The sequence below is a fragment of the Condylura cristata genome, unplaced genomic scaffold (genome assembly GCF_000260355.1).
Source record: "Condylura cristata isolate star-nosed mole 26May11 unplaced genomic scaffold, ConCri1.0 scaffold00020, whole genome shotgun sequence".
Classification (NCBI taxonomy): Eukaryota; Metazoa; Chordata; class Mammalia; order Eulipotyphla; family Talpidae; genus Condylura; species Condylura cristata.
This window is the reverse complement of record NW_004567121.1, coordinates 34,503,211-34,510,004: the sequence shown is the minus strand read 5'-3', so window position 1 is coordinate 34,510,004 and position 6,794 is coordinate 34,503,211.

Sequence of the window (6,794 nt, the reverse complement as noted above, 5' to 3'; positions counted from 1 at the left end):
AAAGCTGTCTGCTTGGGCATTGTGCACCTGCCTGGGCCGCGGGGAGGGTGGGGAGGAGGGAGAGCCTGGCTGATCGCGGGGTTTCGAGGAACTTGAAGTCAGGGTGGAATGGAGGCGCTGGCCTTCAGCAGCCAGCTTGTCTTGTCTTTCTTTCCATGACCAACTCTGCCTCTGTCTCAGAAGGGGAGGGAATCGCATGGAACATTCATTCCAACTGGGAGCCCAGGCCCTGCCTGCCCTGATCCTAAGCACCCTAGAACCCGAGACTGGACCCTGGAAGCAGGCTCAGGGCTGTTTGGATGCAGGCTCAGGGCCCAGGGTGGGGTGGGGCAGGGGCAGGGTCCAGGGAGTGAGGGAGGGGCGAGGGTGCAGTGTGGGGGCCATTGCCTGACGCCAGAGGATTCCACGTTCCCTGAACAGGGACGTCGCTCGCTGGGGGCTGGGCCTGGTCACCTGACCGCCTTATCTGTTGGAGCAGCGGCTTTCCGGCTCTGGAGTCAGGACCTCCCTCGGACAGCACCGGGGGCCTGGACCGCTCAGCCTGGTGCCCTGCTGGAGTCTCATCCGGGGACTCAGCAGCAATTGCTGCTGGGGCATTGCCCAATGCCTGAGAATCACCCCAATCCATCAGGGGGTGAGCTCAGGCAGTCAGGGAACCCTTTCTGCCTCAGTTCCCCAGAAGCCCTGGGCCTGCCCCCTCCCCCCTCTCCTGCAGCACTGGGCCTTTGACTTCATGTCAAGAAGGCAGCAGGTGGGCGGCACTCAGCTGGCAGCCTGCAGGTGCCTGCGACCTAACGCTGGCCTGCTTGGGGACAGCGGCCATGTCTGACCCACCTGTAAGCCCTCAGGACCTCAAACAGGGCAAGCACCGTGAGTCTTTGTTGACTGACAGCAGGAGGGAGGAAGATGGAGTCCAGGGGAGCCTTGGTCTCTGAGACCTCAGAGACGCGGTTACGGGGTGGGGGGCTGTGGGTGCAAAGCCTGGGGCGCGGCCCGCAGGGGGCCCCTGGGGGCCAGCGGCGGCGTCGATACCTGCAGTACCCCGTCTTGCGTTCCCTCCCCTGACAACCAGGCAGCTCCGGGGCTGGTGGGACGAGTGGCCGCCCCGGGTCAGTCCCAGCAGACACAGCGGGAGCTGGCTTTCTCTCAGGCCCCGCACAGGGTGGGCCAGCGATGCCCCCTGCCCACCCTGGTGGGCCCACTGAGCACCAGGCTCTGTAGGGGACACACGGACTCGCACCCCTGGGCCCGTGGCAAAGCTCGGAGGGTGGCCTGCCCCGGGCAGACAGCTGCTGGGCACTTCACAGGCCACAGAACCGCGGCTTCCATTGGGACAGAAGAGAGGAGAGGCCCACAAATGACTTGGTGAGAACAAGAACGCTGGGTGGGCCAGGAGGGCCAGTGCCAAGGCCAGCTGCCAGCCAGCTGGCTGCCTGCCAGCAGGACCAGCGTCTACAAATCAGGGTCCCTGCTCTGGGGGTGACGGTGAAGCTCATATAATAAGCCCAAGCCGAGAGCTTGGCAAGGTGCCTGGCCACTATTGTCTTCAGCTTCGTGAAGGTGACCAAGTCACAGGAAGGTGGGGCGGCCGCCAGCCCCCACCCGCCGACCCCGCGCCCCCACCCTGCACTCGCTGGGGAGGGCGCCCAGGCTGGCCAGCGCTCGTGGGCAGGAGCGGCCAGGGGCCTGGCTTGGGCGGTGGCCGTCTGACAGCGGACGCCTCCGCGGCCGAGCTCGTGGTCCAGGGACCCTCCTCCTCCCAACCGCCAGGTCACCGTCAGCGCTGCTTCTGCGGGTGCCGAGGGCACCCGGGCTGAGGAAGGGCCGGGAGAGTGGCGTCGAGGCTGGCACTGCGTCTCCACCTGCTGGGGCGGGGCCCTTCTTACCCGCGCCCCTCGCGTCTGCGCGGGTCACGTCTGAATGAAAGCAGGCGGAGGGGGCCGCTGCACCCTCGCTGCGGCCAGAGCCTGGCGCGGAGCCTGGCGCGCAGTGGGCAGAAGGGGCGAGGCGCTGAGTCACGGTGCCCTCGCCAGCGCCCAAGTGGCGAGCTTCGCGCCGAGCCCGCCTCCGTCTGGTCTCGAGCGGAAAGCTCCTGCGGTCACCTACCCCAGGGCCCAGGCTGCACGCTGCAGAGACTCTTGCGCGAACTGGACGCGGCTGACCGCGGGGGTCCCTGGGGAGGCGGCCGGGGTGTGTGGCTGCCCCGACCCGTGACTCCCACCCGTGCTCAGGGGCTGGCTGTGTGGAAGGGGTTCTGTTGCTGCTTCCCCCACTACTTTCGCTCGCTATAAAAAAACCAAACCAAAACAAAAAACCGCTGGGAGTGGATTTAGTGGTTGTGAAATTTAAAAAGGCAAGTGCAGAGCTGGGAGGCATTTCCTCAAGCGCAGAGTAGCGCACTGGCCGCTGGCCGCCCAGCGCGCGCCACATGGTTAGCATTAGCAGCAGCTGCCAGCCCATCCCCAGCCCGAGGGGGGCCCTCCCCCGCGGGGAGTACCGCTAGCCCCCCCACCCCCCCCCCCGCAAGAGGCTGTTTCTGGAGGATTTGGGGTTTACAGCCAAACGGAGAGGTTGGTCCACAGATGTCCTCTGAAACCCCTGCACCCCCACCCCCATGCACAGCCGCCCCAACATCAACATTCCCTCCCCCCAGGGGAGGGACCTACCTTGTCACACTGTCACCCAAAGCCCACAGTGGACATCGGGGCTCACTCCTGCGCACATGCTCTGGGTTTAGGCTGAAGAGTTTCCCGGGCCTGAAGTCCCCTGTGCTCCGCGGATTCACGCCCTTCCTCCCGCACCCCGGCAATGGTGTCCAAGCTTCCCGAGTCTTCAGAGTATGGCCTTTTCTAGAACGTCTCGTCGAGTTGGAATCCTGCAGGACATAGCCTCTGCAGGCCGGTTCCGCTCACTCACTAAGAGGGCGCTGGCTGCGTCCACATTGGAGCTGTGACGAAGACACTGCCATGCCGGTCCCTAGCAGGATCTGTGAGACGTAGGGTGTCTACACGATGTGAGACGAGGGTGTTCAGGTGCTAAGGAGCCGCCAGCTCTCTTGCAAGAGGCTCTGCCACGTTGTGCCCCCGGTGAGAATTCCTGCGGCTCTGCATCCTGCCAGCACTTGGTGCTGTCGAGGTCTGGATTTTAGCCATTGGCAGAAGGGATCCCCGCTCTTCAGAGGGGAACCTTGGCAGAGGCACATCGAATGCTGGGGGGACTTGGAGGCACCAGACATTGCCCTTTATTAATTTTACTCATTCCCTAAGAATGCTCTTGTGCTTCATCGATTGGCAAATCAGTGTATTTCCTCTTCATTCATTTGTCATGGATTTACCTGCCACGGGGTAAGGACATGTCCATGGATCCGCCTTCCTGGCCAGAGGCACTCACACGCTCCGGGCACAGAGCTGTGGCGTGGGAAGTTGCAGTCGGTAGCTGGTGCAGTTAAGCCAGGGGGCAAAGCCAGGCGCCCAGCAGGGCCTGGTGCCAACCGCTGGGAAGTCGTAGCAGGGGCGAGTTTCAAGGCAGGGCCACCTGGAGGAGGGGGAGCAGGGCGAGGCACGGGAGGAAGCAGGAGCACTGCGGGGGAAGGAGGAGAAGCGGCAGGGGCCGAGGAGGGAGTGCCTGGCCCTCAGGAAAGCTGCTCCAGAGAATTTTTATCAGAAGTGATCACATCACACCCCCTGCGTGGCGAGTTCAGAGCATTGGATTCTGCCTGCACTAGAAAGGCACCAGGGCAAGCTTTTGCTCCTTCCCCTTCCAGGCCAGCGATGAGTCTTCTCTGGCTGTTGCAATGCGTGTCGCCCACGCCCCTCCCAGCGGCCCCCTGTGTATGGGTTCTCAGGCCTCCCTGCACTGAGGCTCGGAGGCTCCATCACCAAGGCCTGGCGCCTAAGGCCGACAGCTCCCCTCACCGTTCCTGGCCCTCAGCCGGATCCCCCAGACCGTGGCCTGCCCTTCCACAGCTCCCACCTCCAGACCTCCCCTGGCCAGTGCTCCCAGCCCCGGGGGCTTCCTCAGTGGGGCGATGTCAGGAACATCTGCTCAGGCTGGAGAACAAGACCCCTCGTGGCCACTCATCATCTTTCTGCTGTTGCTTCTCCTTAAAACAACTGTTGTTGTTTTTCAAGGAAGGCATGCTGGCCCGGGAAGCTGTGGAAACCCCTGACAGGCCTGGGTCATGAGGGTGGAACCAGTGTCCCTGGAGACCCTAGCGGGCCAGGCCCACGTGATGACAGACCCAGGGCCTGAGGGAGTGTGTGCAGCATGTGTGTGCGCAGCGGCCTGCAGGAGTATGTGCACGTGTGTATTCAGTGGCCTTCAGGAGTGTGTGAGGCACATGTGTGTGTGTGCGGTGTCCTAAAGGGGTCGTGTGTGCACGTGTGTGTATTCAGTGGCCTGCAGGAGTGTGTGCACGTGTGTGTGTGTGGTGCCACACCTGCGCTTTGTTATCGGAGAGAGGGGCCCAGGTTTGACTCCATCTTTTGTTGCCATGCGTGTCTGAGACCCTCCGCATTCCAGTCCAAGTCCAAGGCCTGGGGGGGTGTACCAGGATCCACCCCTGGCTGGTGAGAGTGGCTTTGACCACTAGCAACTGTAGGCACAGTGCCCGCGTCCATTCGAGTTTTAAGGGCTGACAAAAATGTTGCAGAACTGGGAAATGTACTTGCTTCAAAATATATAAACAACCAAATTGAATTTAATACATATTTAATTGGAAGTCTGTAAAACATATAGTTGGCTGCCATTCAACTCTTTCAGACTTATATTTTTAACTTGGGAGGCCTGATTGCTCTGGATGGACTGGCTGTGCTCGCCTAATAATTCACATGTTTAAATATTATCTCCCCCCCCCCAGGCGGGTGGTATTAGGAGGGGGCCTTGGAGATGATTAGGTCACGAGGATGAAACCTCAGCCATGAGATTAGTGTCCCTGTAAGACCGATGACCTTGCTGATACCCTGACTTCACACTCCCAGCTTCTAGAACTGAGAGAAATAAATTTCTGTTGTTTATAAGCCACCTGGACCTGTTACAGCAGCCCAAAAAGACCAAGCGGCTGAGAACCTGTATGGTCAGGCTTACTGAACGATGCTTCAGCCGTGACAGCTGAACTTCAGAGGGACGCCCCCAGGGCTACCCGCCTGGCTGAGGTGTGCAGGACGCTCCCCCGAGCCTGAGTCCTCATACAGTGGGGTGTTTGCTCAGCGACCAGCAGCCAGCGACACCGTTCTCCAATGCATTCCCCTTGTTAAGACATGCAAGACTCAGGGGTTCTTTTCTGGGAATGAAGCCAAGCAGTTTTGAAAGGGCCAGGCTCCCCGAAGTCAGAGCTGCCAGGACTATGAGATGCTTGAGAGGCTTATCGGGGATGAAGCCTGGGAGAATGGAGGGGCTTGGGCATCTCTGTGCTGGCTTTTTCCTCCTTCCAAGACAGGTGCGCCCCATGCGACCTGCGTCTCTGGGCATCTGCTGGCTCTAACCGCGTCCTGTGGGTTCCAGCATATGCCAGATACTCACCCCACAGCTGCCGTGCTCACCGCCCACTGCAACCCCACGGTCTCTGTGGCCCCACCTCTGCCTCGGCAGTCCCCATCCCGGCGGCTATTTCTAGAGCCACCGCCTGGCGGTCACCGCTGACCGCCTACTGCCATCACACGTTGTAACAGGTGCTTCATCACCCCTAATTCTGTTATTCACACATGTTAGTGATACTGGCTGGTTTCTGGTGCCTCGGGCCTGTTCTCCTGTGCACAGATCAGTGAAGCATCCTTCGCGGGGCCATGTGGGTCTCGTGCCCACGCTACGTGGCCCTGGGACCTCCTGGGAGGCTGCTAAGCAAAGGCTATTTGGGAATGCTGTTGGGGTTAAGCCCACATTGTGTCACTGGCAGAACCCAGTGTGTCTCCCATCGCTATAGGGATGTCAGAAACGAGAGGGGTGCTTGGCTCTTGGGTGAACACTGTTTGCAGAGGGTGGAGAGCTTGAAGGGCCCAAAGCCAGGGTGCCCCCCACAACAGGGGTGATGAGGGGGCACCCACAGGAAGGCAAATCATGCACGTGATTCCCTGCTACTGTAAGGGGGAAAGGATGTCCTGAACGAACTCTACAGGTACATGTTTCGTGGACTCCACTTCCACCCCATCAATTCCAGAGGAAGCATGCTGGGACCTGAGAGTGGAATTAAGCAGCCTGGTTGGGCTATAAAACTGGACATGTGGGCTTCGGGGGTCTCTTGGCCTCGTGGTTCTTGGCTCTTCACCAGTTTTCAGCGTGCTATCAGGGTTCCCGGTCAGCAGAACTGGTAGGACACATTCATCAGCTTCTCTCTCTCTTTCCCTGAGTTATTCACTTCCCTTTTCCCTTGTAATCAAACCCTTTATTAACCTTGTGTGTGTGTGTGTGCACCTGCAGTTGACACACAGGTCAACCTGTGTAGTGGCGCACAGGTGAGGCCTCACAATCAGGCGACTCAGCTGGGTTGCCCTGTAACACCGCTGCCCGGCCTCAGTTGTCTTTTCAGTGCTTCTGTATCTCCCAGCTCATGGGCCACGAGTGACTGTCCCCGCGTGAGGCAGAGGAAACTGCGCAGACTGGGGAGTGACTTCTGGTCTGGGCACACAGCCCAGTGGCCTCGCCTAAGCTACACCTTTGGCCAATGGCCTTTGCTCCCCTGTCACTCTGCTTTGTCCAGGTACCTGGAGGCAGCCGCTTACATCAGGGGGGTTCAGGTCATTTCACAGCCCCCAGGAGAAAAGTCGATGAGGCTAAGAACCAGCGATGCTAATTCTGTT